Raw genomic sequence first — 17,687 nt, forward strand, 5'->3', positions numbered from 1 at the left:
ATTTGTGACATTTTGTCCTCGATATTTGGGGCTTTTGATATACATGCACAAATTGGGCTAACATTTACCCAATTTTTCGACATTGATACACATTGGACCTCGTGCAATTTGGGGCTTTTACAGTTTGGGCAAAATCTATGCAGCATTTGGTCATTTTATGTACATGCATGTTGAATTCCACGCAATTTGGACATCAACACTTCATAAAATTTGGGGGGTTTGCCGAAATTGCTCTATTTTGGCAAAATTTGCCTGTCCTATGCATGACAAAGAAAATGCAGATGTGTGGTTGATGCTTTGAGCACAAAATTTTGGACTTCTCTTGACCGTGCGTGTCAAATTTTATTCCCGTGGGTACATGTGCAACAGAAATTGCAGCTAAAATTTTGGGATTTCCCATGTAATGTGATGTATATGTCCTTGGAACAATTGTAATCAGTTGTGGAACGCTATAGCACATGGTTTCGTGCTTCTAAAAATTTAATTACAGATCTGAAATATGTGCTTCTACGTGGTTATTTATTGCTGATTGGTACTTCTTTATACCTTGGTCACTTGGGTGATAGTTTTGGGCTTGCATTTGCTGGTTTTTTGGTCACATTTGGCTGAAAATCATGGCTGAAAGTAATGACAACAGTAATCTGATGCACATGCAAAAGGGGCAAAGCCTACAGACATTGAACAGGAAGATTACGATGAATTAAATGAGCTTGCATGCTCAACCATCGAGCTATCAATTTCTGATGCCTTGCTGTTTAACATTGAAGGTTTGGATTCTATATATGCTATATGAACTCGATTGGAAGAACTATATGCGCAGAAAAGTGCTGCAAGCAAAGTGTATTGACTGAAAAAGCTTATGGATTTACATATGAAAGAGGGTACAACAATGTCTACTCACTTGAGTGAGTTTAACTCCATTTTCAGCCAGCTGGTTGCCTTGAAGTTGATGATTGATGAGGAATTTAAGGCTACTTTCTTGCTTTGCACTCTACTAGAGAGTTGGGATACATTCAGGACTACTATGAGCAATTCTAATGTGATCCTTTTGTATGTTGATGTAGAGAGTACTCTGCTCATGGAAAAAATGGATCGGCAGAACAATGCATCCAGTAAATCTTCCAGTGCTTTGCATACTAGGGGCAGATCACAGCAAAAAGGCAAATATGATAGCAAGGGACACAGTAAATCACGTGGCAAAGATGTTGAATGCCATCACTGTGGCAAGAAGGGTTACTTTAAACGTGAATGCTACAAATGGAAGAAAGAGAGAGGAAAAGGCAAGAAGACAGATGATAGCAAGGAGGAGAAGGACAATCAGCCTAAGAAAAGCAGTGTAAAAATTGAAGAGGTGAATGTAGTCACTCATGACAATGATAGTGGGAGTGACGTACTCTTTGTCTCTTCACCCTTTGATGCACATGCTTTACTTGCAGATACAGATGATGACATGCATACCTGGATTCTCGATTCAAGAGCTTCCTTTCATGTCACCCCTCATCATGAGTGGTTCTCTACCTATACAAGGGGTCGACATGGTGTTGTCCATCTTGGGGATAACTATGCATGTGACATTGCAAGTATTGGCAGTGTGCAGTTACAATTTCAGCATGGTTCTGTCTTCACACTTCAGCATGTATGACATGTACCTCAGCTCAAGAAGAGCCTGATTAGCACAGGGCAGCTAGATGACAATGGATTTCATACCACCTTTGGTGATGGGAAATGGAAGATCTGTAAGGGATCTAGCGTGACTGCAAATGCAAGAGTAATACTTCATGTATCTAGTATGTGTGACCATGTTGTTTCCGTGACCGAGCAGCCAAGTGTTTCTTTGTGGCATGGCCGATTGGAACACATGAGTCAAACAGGAATGAAAGTGCTTTCTCGTTTGGGTTACTTGTCTTGTTTTCGTTATGCTAATTTTGAGCATTGTGATCATTGTATTTATGGTAAACCTGCATAGACGTCTCACAAAAAGTTTCTTTCTTTGAAATCTTCTCCTCTAGAGTTAGTACATTCAGATATATGTCAAATGCCAGGATTATCTTTAAGGGGAAATAAATATTTTGTCACCTTTGTTGATGATGCTACAAGGAAGGTATGGGTTTATCCTATTCGTAGCAAGGATAAAGTGCTTGACAAGTTTAAAAAATTCTTAGCATTGGCTGAAAATCAAACTGATAAGACACTTAAGTATCTTCGCTCTGACAATGGTGGGGAATATGTGTCCAAGGCCTTTCAGGCATATTGTGATAGCAAAGGGATAAAGAGGGAGCTCACTGCCCCTCATAATCTGCCCCAAAATGGAGTTGCAGAGTGTATGAATCGGACCATACAGGATAAGGTCCGTACAATGTTGTCTCTGTTAGCAGATTAGTTAGCTCATAGTTGAGTCTCGACTTGTGGTTCAGCAGGCTGGGCACAGAGACATTTTAGGCATTTTATTTGCCATTGTTTATTGTGGATTGGCATTATTTGCAGCCAATTGGCCAGCATTTAAAGCTAGCCGACCTGTCATATTTTAGGCATTTATTTTGGCCTATTTATTGTCAGCCTCCCTCCTCCACATTCATTTATCACTAGACAGTTCTTGGAGAGAGGAAGCAGGTGCCAGTGCCTCCACAACCGGTGACTCACATTGTATCTATATTGTCTCATGTCTTGGTATATGGATTCCATTTCCCGAGCATACATTTGAGTTCTCATTTGTATTGTGTTATCTCTTTCTTTTCTTTTGTCTTGTGTTCAGCAATTTATTTCAGCACATATTTATGCTTCCATTGCTACACTACTGCTGACAATCTCATGCTGCATTACCCCATGGTTTTTGGGCAAAGGCTATTATGACAGCTGTTCACTTACAGGTCCTTTTGGGGGGGGGGGAGTTCCCCAAGAAGTGTGGTTGGGCAGCCAAAGTCCTGTAAATGCATTTTCCTAGGATATGGTGATAAGGGTGAAATGGGGTATCGATTGTGGGATCCCCATAAAAGGAAAGTAGTACGCAACCATGATGTTATCTTCTGGGAAGATTGCATGCATAAACAGCCCGAAAAGACTGAGGAGGTCCGTAGGGTTGTATTCCGGGAAGAAACACCTTTTGGACAGCAAAATGTGCCCGTTGTACAGCAGCAAATACCTGCTGTAAATGAACCTGAAAATGCAGAAATTAATGCTAGAAATTATCAGCCAGCTATTGCCCATGATAATGAGCCACCACATATGCAGGAACAGCCAAGACTGCTGTTAATGCTGATTTGCAGGTTGAAATGCCAAGACAGCATGCTAAAAATGGAAATTTGCAAGATCAGCCAGCAAACAATGATCATTGGGTTAGGACTCAAGAGATCATCTAGGGCTACTGATTATGTCTGTTGACAGACTGTGGTGAACCATCTTGCTTCAAGGAAGCAATGGACAGATAGGACAACAAAAAATGGTATAAAGCCATATTGTCACAGATGGAATCTCTTGAGAAAAATGGCACTTGGGACTTGGTCCAGTTGCCGAAAGGGTAGAAAACCCTTCCATGCAAATGCGTTTACAAGATGAAGGTCACTTCTGGTTCCTCGCCAAAGTACAAAGCAAGATTGGTTGAGAAGAGGTACAAGCAGGAATATGGAGTTGACTTTGATGAGATCTTCTCTCCTGTAGTGAAGATGACTACATTGAGAACCATCTTGGGCTTGGTTGCAGCTGAAGATATGGAGCTCATACAGATGGATGTAAAGACTGCATTCTTACATGGTGATCTGCATGAAAACATATATATGCAACAGCTTGAAGGGTTTGTGGCAAAAGGGAAAGAGAAGATGGTATGTAAACTCAAAACGAGTTTGTATGGGCTGAAACAAGCACCTACTCAAAGAGAGAGGCTCGAGGGCCACAAGCCAAGATAGTGCAATCTCTAGAACCTCAAAGAGAGCTACGACAATTAGCAAGAGATCTAGCCAGAGTAACAAAGAGAAAGGAAAGAGTGTTGACTCAAGCCAGGAGTTAGCGGATATAAAGCTAGAGCTGGCCAAGCTCTAAGAGATGATAAGAAGACCTATTTTAACCTCACGTGCAATGCCTGTATTGCATAGGGAACCACCTCCTGACCGAGTGCATGGAACCTAGATCCAGACCTTGTGTCAACAGTAGTAGGTTTGGCCATGATGCTATGCATTGCCGTTTATCGAGGAGATTACCATATCCACAACCATACTACTTGGGAAATAGACCACCACACTTCGGAAGGGGAGCTCCATTAGCTCTCGCAACGCCTAATGATGGCAAGCCAGTTGTCCCCAGACGGACATTAATCCCAAAGACATACCTAGACCACCTGGACCCTTTGTGATCCATCCACTGAATGACACTCTAATACACTTGCCTTGAATTCACTAAAGCAAAGTCTTCATGGCAGCTTTGGCATGAAGGATCTTGGTGATGCAAATCACATTCTTTGCATGCGAATACTCAGAGATAGGTTGACAGGCTTACTCTATCTATCTCAACAGGAGTATATCTCCAAGGTTTTGCAGAGTTTCAATATGGAGGGGGCCTCCATATGTGAAACTTAGTGCAGAGGACAACCCTACATCTAATGATGAGAAGGCTGAAATGGCCAAGATACCATATGCTTCAGCTGTTGACAGTTTGATGTATGCTATGGTTGCTACACATCCTGACATTGTCTTTGCAGTGGGAGTGGTTAGCACATACATGGCAATCCCTGGCAAGAAGCATTGGGATGAAGTGAAAGGTATTATGAGATACCTCAAAGGCATAAAGGAATTGTGCATCTGCTTTGGAAAGCACAAGGCATTTGTTGTTGACTTTACAGATGCAAACTATGCTTGTCGTGATGATTGCAGAAAATCCACTTCTAGGTGTGTTTACTTTCACAGGAGGAGCATTCCCTTGGATCTCCAAGCTACAAAAGTGTGTTGCATTGTCTACTACAAAGATAGAGTATGTGGCTGCCACTAAGGCATGCAAGGAAGCTTTATGGCTTTCACGTCTGGTGGGAGAGCTTGGCATCACAGAGTTACATGTTCTCCATTGTGATAGTCAAAGTGTTATCATGCTAAAACGAAATCTTGTCTTTCATGCAAAGATAAAGCACATACAGGTAAAGTACCACTTCAATAGAGATGTACTTGACAACAAGAGCATTGAGCTTGTCAAAGTGTATACAGATAATAATCTTGCAGACCTTCTCACGAAGGGTCTTCCAGCAGAGCGGGTTGCTCATTGCCAACAGATGATGGGAGTTGGATAGATATATGTATTTCAACTTTGTACATACCTAGACTTAGCTAATTCTTTTCTCATCTTAAGGCACATTGCCTTCACGTGGGAGGTTGTTGGGAATAAAGGCCCTCGTGCCTTTAAATGTGCTCGGGTGTGAACACACCCTTAGCACTCGTACTTACACATATATATCTATCTAAAAACCTAAAGCTATACACTCGCCATTGTACCTACAAAGGTGCTCACTCTTTACTCTGCTCTCTCTCGCTCTCTCTGTCTCTCCGCGCGCAACGAACACTTGCTGTCTCGATCTTCGTGTCTAACTTGTCACTACATTTACGAATCTCAAAGAGATTATTTGTGTCAGATGTAGATGCACTGCCAGCCATCTTCAGCAATACACAACTGCAATAAAGGGCTGAATGCCTTCAGCCAATAGCAAGGTTTCTGAATTGTAACAGCAAGTACACACCCTTGTACTTCCAAAGTGTCCAAGAAGCAAATGTTTTGCTGCAAATTTCAGTCTCAAGTACTGATTACAGCATGTGCACAAATCAAATCTGATACATTTGCATTAAGGATAGCTCCCACTTTAGCAGTACATCACTAAAATTCCCAAATGCAATGACCGAAATGCTGTATTTACCATTGTTTCACTGCATAATGAGTATTCAGCAATGCATGTACCAAGAGAAATTGCCCTTTTTTAACATTTGAAGCATCCAAAACTCTAAAGACTCCCACTCAGCGGTGAATCTGCTGCAAATTTCACTATCCAGTCTCAACACGACTCAAAATTACATCAGCAATGCGAAAAGCCCCAAAATTTCTGCAATGATTCTGCTGCAATTGCATAAATACATCATCCCAAGCATCAAGTGCCGGCTAATGTTGCAGAAATTTCACAATTTCTGCAAAAGCCCCAAATTTCGGGGTCCAACAGTGCACAATTTCCAAGAAATTGGCTCATCCAAGCAAAAATTTCACTTACATTTGAGAATCCCCAAAATTTTCTGAGGCCTGTGCACTCAATGTTTGCAATTTATGGTCCAGTGGTCACTGCAATATATGTCAAGCACCAAATTTGGAAAAAGCCCCAAATTTTAAGACACAGATTTGCATAAATTTGCACTCTGTGCTTATAGGTGTGAACACTTGGTAGAAGGGGAAAAATAAGGTGAAGAAAAAATTAAAAGAAAATGTCATTGACCTTCTGCCATCATTCGTGCAGCCCGCTCATCGTCCGTGTGCCCGACACCTTGTCCCCGTCACGCGCAAGCCTTCCGCCGTGTCGCATGCCTCCAATCCCGTCGCACAAGTCGCCTCGTCATGCAGCCCCATCAGTCGTCAGTTTGCGAGACTGACGTCCGTTACACCTGCACACGACCAGTCGCCTGGCTCGACTGTTGATGCCTAGCACGTTAGGCCTACACCCAACTGTTGACACTTGGCACGTTAGTTGCATCCTACCTGCTTGTCTACTCCTCAACAATCTGACAAACCGATTGCCTGCTTGCGTGAGCCATTGGCTCTAATACTAGTTTGCAGAGGTGAAGCAGAAGTAGATAGAGAAAGAGAGCTGAGAGCAAGCACAATAATCGAGGAGTTCAATAACTCAGAGCTGAAGAGTGTTTGACAATGATAGAGTGAGAGTGAGTAATCGGATAGGTGTGTACCAATGTGGTACACACAAAGAATAAAAGAATGTATTTATACTTAGGGTACGGTACACTTACACCCGTTAGGGTGGGTTCACATGTGTGAAGTAATATATACACGGGAGAGCGCGTAAAGGGCCTTTACACTCAACACGCCGCCTAGTGCAAAATTTCCAAGAGCGCAAATGGAGGCTTGGCGGTGGTTGGAGGCCATCCTTGAGATGGATCTTCACGACTGCCCAGATCACGCCACCTAGATCTTCCTTCCTTCGCAACTTACTTCAAGGGTGATAGGGCCTTCGCAAGGCCCTAGTTCAGAGGCCCTCAGGATGCCAGGAGGAGATACACCACTAGCCAATGGTCTGGAACTCCCAGGTCAGAGATCGAGATGGGATATGGATTGGCGAGCGCCCCCACATCCAATGGGCTAGCTAGAAGGTTGGCCCTGCTCGTACTATCAGGACGTGGCAGGAGGTGTACAGGATAGCAAATCAAGAGGTGTTGCAACGGGCATCAGGTTGTCAGCGAGGAGCTGAGCTGAGGAGGGAGATTGACTCAACAATCCCTCAAGAGTGGCTAGACCCCCCGATCTGAGAAATGGTGGAGCCTAGTGAGGTGTGGGCTACTAGATTCTCACCGGCAAGTATCCCCTTACAGGTGGCAGGTAGAGTGGGTGGTACCCCCTACGAGACTTTCTTCACTGTGCAAGACGGGGGAGCATTTGGTCCTTGACAGAGGATAGCAAGATGAGGAGATTGTTGTCCTTCCCTGGAGAAGGATTCGTGTGGTTGGACTCCAAGGGAAGACCTGAAGACTGGACCTTTATATACCCTAGGAGGAGTTTCGTGAGTGGCGCCTTTGGATATGGGAGAGCAAACCACTTGATGAGCTAGAGTGGGACCCTAGAGAGTGGTTATGGCCGGCCACTGTGGTCGCCAGGAAGCCACTGAGGTTCTTGGAGTACACACCCAGGATTGCTAGACATGTACTGATGCAGGAGGACATGGATTGGACACCTTCGCGTAGCAGATACTGGGCGGAGCACAACATCACAGATGCCTTCGTCAAACTTTCTGGCGTCGCCTATGGGACAGCTGCAAACCGAGGAGGGTGTTGTATTTCCTTTGGCTCTTAGCACATGGGGGTCTGGCTATTTGGAGTTGGTTGGCTCAGATGCAGCAAGATGGAGGTTGTAAGCACTGCCCACAGCAGCACTTGGAAACTCCAAAGCACTGCCTTTGGTCTTGCGAGGCAGCACAGCTTGTGTGGAGAGGAGCCTACCGTATTCTCCACCATATGGCACCCAACCTTGGATGTATCTCATGGGGAGCTTTTTGCTGGCATGCAGTCAACCAAGGTCGTCACCTTTGTATGAGGCCAAGATGGAGGACACGATTTTTCTCTTCGAGGTTGGGTCTTGTGCAGTGGTTGGCTTGGAGGCTTTACCCAGCCACCAAGTATTGGAGCCCACAACAGAGCGCTCAGAGGTATGGCAGATCATAAAAAGTCTTACAGGATGGCATATTTGGAAGGCACGCTATCAAGTGGGTTTTGGCGGGGAGTGCCTTTCAATATATACACCTTTGGCAAAGCTTTGGGCCTCCATCATCCACTCCCTCTGTGGACAATGGGACCAGGTGCAGGGTGAGTCTCGAGCTTGCCAGGAGCTCCGTCTTCACTTACTGCGCATGTAACATTTCTTCCCCCCCCCCCCCCCGTGACCCCGTGCCCTCCCCCATAGGAACTCACCCCCCCCCCTTTTTGGTTTTTTTTTTTAATTTCCCTCCCTCTCTCTCCCCCTGCCGTGAGCATGGCGGGGGGAGAGAGAGAGAGAGAGAGGGAGTGAGCTGGAGGTGGGGGGGCATGCAACCCCCCAGTTGGCGACGATCAACAGCTTCCTCCCCCCCTCCCACACATTATAAAATCTTTCCCCCCTGCTGGCCAAAAGGAAGCTCCTCCCCCCCCCCCCCCCCCGTTTGCTGTAGGCAGGCCCCTGGGGCCTCCGTCGGACGTTGTGGGCCCCCCTGCTGACGTACGTGTCCCCGCCCCCCGGTCAGAGACAGGCGCTCCATCCGCCTAGTGATTGCGGCCCCTGGGCGTCTATCAGGAAGAGCCCCCCATTCGTTGTTAGCTGCGCCAGTTTCCTCCCCGTGGACAGTGAGAAGAGGAAGGAGAGAAGGAGGAAAGGGAAAGGAGAGAGGAGATGAAAGAAGGAGAGAAGGAGAAAGAGGAAGAGGAAGAGGAAGAGAAAGAGTGAGGAGATAGAAGAAGAGGGAGTGAGGAGAGAAAAGAAGAGGAAGAGAAGGAGGAGAGAAGAGAAAGGAGAGAGAGAGGGAAGAGAAGGAAGAGAGAGAAGAGGAGGAAGAGAGAGAGAGAGAGAAGAGGAAGAGAGGGAGAGAAGGAGAGGAAGAGAAAAGAAAGAAGGAAGAGAGAGAAGAGGAGGAAGAGAGAGAGAAGAAGAGGAGAGGAGAGAAGAGAAAGAAGGAAGAGAGAGAAGAGGAAAGAAGAAGGAGAGGGAGAGAGAAGAGAGAGAAGAGGGAGAGAAGAAGTGGGAGAGAGAAGAGGGAGAGAGGGAGGAGAGAAGAAGAATAGGAAGAGAGAGAGTAGGAGAAGAGGGAAGAGAGAGAAGAGGGAAAGAAGAAGAGAGAGAGAGAGAGAGAGAAAGAAGGAGGAGAGGAGAAAAGAAGAAGAAGAGAGTGAGAAGAGAGTAACCGCCACAAGTCACCCAAACCACTCTCTCGGCAACGAACCCCATCCAGTGGTCTTTCCCAACCAAACGTGTCAAACCGAAACCGTTAAGGTCCGGACTACCCAATCTCCGCAAGGCGAATGACTCCTAAGAAGAAAGTCGCAGGAAGCGTAGGCGTCTAAGCCACCGGTAATGCCGGAGAGGCGAGCAGAGTGACCAACGCAGCACACATGAATCAAGCCTAGGTTCTAAGCGCTAAAATTTAATTTAGGAATTATTTCTCGTGGAAGGGATGAAAGGATTAATGTCGTGCATAGGGTTTTGTTTACTCTAAGAATTAAGTTGCATGTGCGAAACGGTAGAGTTTGGAATTCGCACAAGATTTTAGGCACGAAATGATAGTTTTTACACACATAAAATGATAAGGTTATCGCCTTACTTCACATAAAATGATAGCTTTTTAACCAGTTCAGTGCATGAATAGTCATTTAGAATTCACGTTTCGCAATCATGGTTAAAAGAAACACATGAAATGTTAAATTCTGTTCATGAGATACACTTGCATCGTTAGACAAAAACCTAGACTTTCATAGACGCAAGTCACATATGATCCGGTGCATTAGGAATATGTATAATTACCTGCAAATTGTTTTATCGATCTTGCTGTGGACTATCGCAAATGGATACGCTCCTAGCTTACTTGAAGCTGGTGACCTAACCCTAAATGGATTGTTGACCCAAATTATGCTTGGCGGTTCGAAAAGGTTGTAAATCCCTTAAGCAATTGTTTTGATACATCCAGTAAAAATTTTGATTGTGCACGCAATGGGATTGCGATGCCTTGAAGCAAGAGGTTGTGCATTCAACTATTTGTTAATGTGCTTTTGGATGTTAACCCAAGTGGGGAGTGTTTGATGATTTCATGGCCGGGTCTGAGATGGCTGATTGCCATGGAAACGAAAGGGATGTTTTCCCTAGCAATTGTTACTATGCTGGTTGCTTCAGCTATGATTGATTTCCTTAAGGGATAATTAAGAAAGGATGGCGCTAGCTATCCCCCCCCCCCCCGCAAGCCGCCAAACCCTAACCAAGGGGGTTATGAATCCGCGTCGGGAATGTGGACCGAACCCGCCGCAAGAGGTCTCTCCGTGGAAATCACTTGGCGTAGGAGGACGCTTGGGTGCCAGTGGGGGCTCTGGCCGTAAATCCGAATGCCTCCGAGCCCTACACAAGTATTCTACGTGACTCGAGATGGGATCTCGAGGTCTTGATACTAGTTACAAGGAGGAATCTTGGAAGGATAAACCTTCGGGTTTTATTGTTGGAAGACGGAATGATTTTTTTGCGGAGACAGAAAGAAGCACTTAATTCTCCTGTATGGGTAGGAGACACACATTAATCCGAAGATAAGTTAAGGAAGTGTTTAATCTTGTTTTATCTTGTCTTCGTGTCTGTGGCCTAAATTACGTGAAGGAACCTATGACTAACGGGTTAATTAAGGAAGCTGCTTTTATGTGTCAAGCATAACGTGGTAGGTAATTAGATAACTAAAACAACCCTCGAGGGAAGCGTGGTGGATGTGACCAATGGGTCTATCCTACGGAAGAGTGGTCTCGGTTAGCCGAGAGAGCTTTCGTCAAAGGAGATGTTAACAAGAAATGTTAGGAAAAAGTCAGTCTATGACCTTAAACAATGATGACTAGGAACCCGGACTTCAAGTCGATCCTAGTGGGAACGGCCGGATAAGTTCCATTGCGGGGCAGACTCGAGAGACTCTAGTTGGCAAACCCCGTGTCATTCCTTGGGAGTGCCGGGCGGCGTCTTCTAAATATATCTCTCGATGGACTGCTAAGACATGTCCCGCGATTTGAGGAGCGAGCACGTTACAGTTGGTATTAGAGCAAAACTTCTTAATGATGCATGATTGATTAATGTTCGGATCATAGACATAACCTAAATAACCTAAGTGGTATGGCTTGATTGTCAAGCACCTTCTGCACCTACGAATGCTAACATGCAAGAGAAGAAGTTCCTTCTCAAGTAAATTAAGCCACCCGAGTTTGATGGCAAGGGAAGGACTGTTCAAGCTGATGCCGAGATTTGGATTGAGTCCATGGAGGACTATTTTGAGGCAGCAGAAACTGCACCTGCTAACCAAGCCATGCTCGCCAAACTTAAGCTTACAAGCGAAGCGAGACTTTGGTGGAAAATTGGTGCAGAGACCAAGCGATCTCGGAGGGGACCGTCACCTGGAATAAGCTTAAGGAAGCTATGCGAGAGAGGTATTTGCCACCTGCCTACCGCACACAAAAGATAAATGAATTCTACGAATTGAAGCAGCTAGGATTATCCCTTCATGCATATTATTCAAAGTTCATTTCACTCCTAAAGTATGCACCCCCAATGGATATGACACAACAGGTGTCAAAGTTCTATGCTGGGTTGAATCCACCCATAAACACTCGATTGGAATCAATACGCCCAACGGACTTGCAAGACGCATTACTCAGAGCGATTCCAATCGTCCAAGAACTTAAATCAGGCAACTATGATGAAGATGACTCACGAGATCAAGACAAGAGGTGCCACAAGTGCGAAGAGATAGGACACATACGTAAGAAATGCCCCAACCGCCGATGTTTCCACTGCAATGAACTAGGACACATCCAAACACATTGTCCTAAGTTGGACCTTGAGAATCAAGAACGTGCGGTCAAACGAAGCCGTCTAAACTCTACTTTTGGCTCATGTTATGAACCACATGATGATGAAGGCTTGGAGCCTGTTGTAACCTTTGAGGATGACCAGATGTCCTAGGAAGATCCTCTCGAGGTAATAAGTCCTGTACTTGGAATAAATCCTATTGCATTCTATGAGTTGTGACAAGTTGTCATTTTAAGAATTTGAGTAATCAAAGTAGCGCAGCGGAAGCGTGGTGGGCCTTAACCCACAGGCTATAAGCCCCGATTGTTCTTGTCTCCCCCAGTTTCTCTCGAGATGAGGACATCTCGATTCCTCTAAGGGAGAGAGGATGTAACATTTCTTTCCCCCCCTGTGACTCCGTGTCCTCCCCCATAGGAACTCACCCCCCCCCCTTTTTGGTTTTTTCTTTTTAATTTCCCTCCCTCTCTCTCCCCTTGCCGTGAGCATGGCGAGGAGAGAGAGAGAGAGAGGGAGTGAGCTGGAGGTGGGGGGGCATGCAGCACCCCAATTGGCGACGATCAGCAGCTTCCTCCCCCCCTCCCACACATTATAAAACCTTCTCCCCCTGCTGTCCGAAAAGAAGCTCCCCCCCCCTTGCTGCAAAAGCCCCCCCCCCCCCCCCCGTTTGCTGTAGGCGGGCCCCTGGGGCCTCCGTCGGACGCTGTCCCCTCCCCCCTGTTGACGTACGAGTCCCCCCCCCCCCCCCGGTGGCAGACAGGCGCTCCATCCGCCTGGTGATCGCGGACCCTGGGCATCTATCAGGAAGAGCCCCCCCATTCGTTGTCAGCTGCGCCAGCTCCTCCCCCCCCCCCCCCCCCCCCCGTGGACAGTGAGAAGAGAAAGGAGAGGAGGAGGAAAGGGAAAGAAGGAGAGAAGCGATAAAAGAAGAAGAGAAGGGAGGAAGAGAAAGAGGAGTGAGGAGATAGAAGAAGAGGGAGTGAGGAGAGAAAAGACGAGGAAGAGAAGGAGAAGAAGGAGAGAAGAGAAAGGAGGAGGGAGAGAGAGAAGAGAAGGAAGAGAGAGAAGAGGAAGAGAGAGAGAGAAGAGGGGGGAGAGAGGGAGAGGAGGAGAGGAGAAAGAAGAGAGAAAAGAGGAGGAAGAGAGAGAGAGAAGAGGAGAGAAGAGAAAGAAGGAAGAGAGAGAAGAGGAGGAAGAGAGAGAGAGAAGAGGAGGAGAGAAGGAGAAGGAAAGAAGAAGGAGAGGGAGAGAGAAGAGGGAGAGGAGGGAGAGAAGGAGAGAAGTGGGAGAGAGAAGAGAGAGAAGAGGGAGAGAGGGAGAAGGAGAGAAGAAGAAGAAGAATAGGAAGAGAGAGAGTAGGAGAAGAGGGAAGAGAGAGAGAGAGAGAGAGAGAGAGAAAGAAGGAGAGGAGAAAAAGAAGAAAAGGAGAGTGAGAAGAGAGTAACCGCCACAAGTCACCCAAACCACTCTCTCGGTAACAAACCCCATCCAGCGGTCTTTCCCAACCAAACGTGTCAAACCGAAACCGTTAAGGTCCCAACTGCCCAATCTCCGCAAGGCGAATGGCTCCTAAGAAGAAAGTCGCGGGAAGCGTAGGCGTCCAAGCCACCAGTAATGCCGGAGGGGCGAGCGGAGCGACCAATGCAGTACACATGAATCAAGCCTAGGTTCTAAGCGTTAAAATTTAATTTAGGAATATTTCTCGTGGAAGGGATGAAAGGATTGATGTCATGCATAGGGTTTTGTTTACTCTAAGAACTAAGTTGCATGCACGAAACGGTAGAGTTTGAAATTCGCACAAGATTTTAGGCACGAAATGATAGCTTTTACACACATAAAATGATAAGGTTATCGCCTTACTTCACATAAAATGATAGCTTTCTAACTAGTTCAGTGCATGAATAGTCATTTAGAATTCACGTTTCGCAATCATGGTTAAAAGAAACACATGAAATGTTAAATTCTGTTCATGAGATACACTTGCATCGTTAGACAAAACCCTAGACTTTCATAGATGCAAGTCACATATGATCCGGTGCATTAGGAATATGTATAATTACCTGCGAATTGTTTTATCGATCTTGCTGTGGACTATCGCAAATGGATACGCTTCTAGCTTAGTTGAAGCTGGTGACCTAACCCTAAATGGATTGTTGACCCCAAGTTATGCTTGGCGGTTTGAAAAGGTTGTAAATCCCTTAAGCAATTGTTTTGATACATCCAGTTAAAATTTTGATTGTACACGCAATGGGATTGCGATGCCTTGAAGCAAGAGGTTGTGCATTCAACTGTTTGTTAATGTGGTTTTGGATGTTAACCCAAGTGGGGAGTGTTTGATGATTTCATGCCCATGTCTGAGATGGCTGATTGCCATGGAAACGAAAGGGATGTTTTCCCTAGCAATTGTTACTATGTTGGTTGCTTCAGCTATGGTTGATTTCCTAAAGGGATAATTAAGGAAGGATGGCGCTAGCTACCCCCCCCCCCCCCCGGCGAGCCGCCAAACCCTAACCAAGGGGGTTATAAATCCGCGCCGAGAATGTGGACCGAACCCGCCGCGAGAGGTCTCTCCGTGGAAATCACTTGGCGTAGGAGGACACTTGGGTGCCAATGGGAGCTCTGGCCGTAAATCCCAATGCCTCCGGGCTCTACACAAGTATTCTACGTGACTCGAGATGGGATCTCGAGATCTTGATACTAGTTACAAGGCGGAATTTTGGAAGGATAAACCTTCGGGTTTTATTGCCGGAAGACGGAAGGATTTTTTTGCGGAGGCAGAAAGTAGCACTTAATTCTCCTATATGGGCAGGAGATATACATTAATCCGAAGATAAGTTAAGGAAATGTTTGATCTTGTTTTATCTTGTTTTCGTGTCCGTGGCCTAAATTACGTAAAGAAACCTGTGACTAACGGGTTGATTAAGAAAGCTGCTTTTATATGTCAAGCATAACGTGGTAGGTAATTAGATAACTAAAACAACCCTCGAGGGAAGCATGGTGGATGTGACCAATGGGTCTATCCTACGGAAGGGTGGTCTCGGTTAGCCGAGAGCTTTCCTCAAAGGAGATGTTAACAGGAAATGTTAGGAAAAAGTCGGTCTATGACCTTAGAGAATGATGACTAGGAACTCGGACTTCAGGTCGATCCTAGTGGGAACGGCCGGATAAGTTCCGTTGCGGGGCAGACTCGAGAGACCCTAGTTGGCAAACCCCATGTCATTCCTTGGGAGTGCCGGGCGGCGTCTTCTAGATATATCTCTCGATAGATTGCTAAGACGTGTCCCGCGATTTGAGGAGCGGGCACGTTACAGCGCACTTGGGACGGCCATGACTTGTTCTTCACGATACAGGCGGGCAGCCCCAGATGGCGATACACCCCCTCTCCATGGCTTCTTGCTCCCATTCCCCCCAGACCGCCTTGAGAGGCTTGTATACATGATAGATTTGTGATTTGCATTAGCTCTAGCTAGTCTATTGAGCATGTGCACTTTGTTGTAATCAACCTTCTAAGTAATATAATTAGCCACATTTTATTTGCAAAAAAAAGTATTTGTGAAACCAGCCTTCCTTCTGTGGATGGGTAGTAATTCCTTGATTACAACTTAGTTACAGCAGTAACATTTATTACAAAACTGAGAAATGCAAAATAACTTACAATCTTAGACAATGGACACCTTGTTGGCCCCAAAACCCGCGCCCCTTTCGGTATTTCTTTAACTTAATTGAAAAAGAAGTTGATGTACGATGGGATTCTCCCAATCCCTTTCGGTATTCTAACTCCCCTTGTTGTCCAAAATGACCAGCAAGTCTTCAATCTGATTTGCCAGGCAAAACGTGCACGCAAAGCGCGTAGATAGAACACGGGGGGACACAACAAACACGGTGGCCAAGAAAGGCTTGTTTTTTTGTATGGATACATACCATACTATACTGTACAAATCATACGGTACGAACAATACCATATAACGTATGAGTGCAATTATGTGCCAAACATTCATGAAGGTTGTCTGCTGCATGTCAAGATCCGTCAAAGTACAACATACTCTCTCTCAAACTCATACCCTTTGCGCCAATCCCTGAGACATGGGAGTTTGGGGATCAATATTTCAACTTTGCATAGTGTGTTTGCTGCATTAAGCATATTATACATTCGGCATTCATGATTCATTCATTACCTTCTCCAATGTTTATTGTCTCTAAGTTACCCTCACCCTAACTATATTCTTTTGCAATCTGTGCTTTGTCATACGATTGTGTTTGTTTGTTATCTGTAGACAAGTATTTATTTACACCAACTCTCACATGGGATCAGATGTATTGTTGGTCAGTTGTGCACCTATTGTTATCAGTTAGAGATTGAAATTGGTAGATATAGATCCATACCACTAAAGGAGCACATATGCTAGATATATCAGCTAGAGCCACAAATAAAGGAGCACTACATTTGCCACTACTCAACATACTATGAGCTTCAAGCACTTTCCACCGTCTCTTTAGACATGGATTTTGGACCCACTATCTAGAGTCTTGGATTTTACTAATCAGTGATACCTTGGCCTCTTTCTCTTGATATGATGGCTTCATAACACGCTTCTCAGAAGGACAACAGCTCCATGACATCGAGGCCCTATCCAAAGGCAACTCACAAATTCATTTGCAAGGAAGACTCAAGAGGCTTCACCACAGTTGCAATCTCAATACACACAAGCGATGATCACCACCAAGGTCACTTTGACACTACCATAGTCTACACATACACGAGGGATATTGATTGATCAAACATTCCAACTTGAGCAATCGAGATGCGTTAGATGTTGACATAGACGTTGGCCACACATCCATAGGTGGATACATTAAATTATCGCTCAAGCTAGAACTTAGAGTTCTCTCTTTTTTGCATGTAACTTTTAGCTTTCTCCAATTGTTCATTTACCCTTACATATAGTTGGCAACAAAGCCATTGAGAGATGCAAAGCGCGCCGCCCATGGCCTACCAATCCACATCCCTATTTAAGGCACCACAAGAGGATACAAACGATACTAGCATGTCATCGAGCAACTCTATCCCAACACTTCAGCCTATCCATGTTGAATAGAACATGAGAGATATATCAAAATGATACTAATACCCATATCAATTCCACATTGTATTAGATCCCTAGTGTTTTTTAGTATTGTTTGTTGTTTCCTAGCTAGATGTTTCCTTTTAGATTATCAATTCTCTATTGTACTTGGGAAACATGACAGTTTCCTGAACATCAGATGTATTTATTTTTGTCTTGTAGGTCAATTTGGCCTTTTATAGACATTAATACACCATTCTCTCTCTCTCTCTCTCTCTCTCCCCCCCCCCCCCAAAAACCTTCTCTTTCTCAAACTCCTTGCCCCCCCCCAACCCCAAAAAAACTCCCCCATGGCCTATGCAAGAATGTATGCTGCTG

General features: G+C 45.2%; 1 protein-coding gene across 2 annotated transcripts in view; it reads right to left on the bottom strand.

Moving 5' to 3' along the window:
* The window catches only part of LOC148026681 (ribonuclease II, chloroplastic/mitochondrial-like), a 74,839-nt gene that overhangs the window by 26,867 nt on the left and 30,285 nt on the right, over positions 1-17,687 (bottom strand). The window lies entirely within an intron of this gene.

The sequence above is a fragment of the Lygodium microphyllum genome, chromosome 13 (assembly GCF_053477565.2).
Source record: "Lygodium microphyllum isolate KBCC chromosome 13, Lygodium_microphyllum_v1.1.10, whole genome shotgun sequence".
Lineage (NCBI taxonomy): Eukaryota > Viridiplantae > Streptophyta > Polypodiopsida > Schizaeales > Lygodiaceae > Lygodium > Lygodium microphyllum.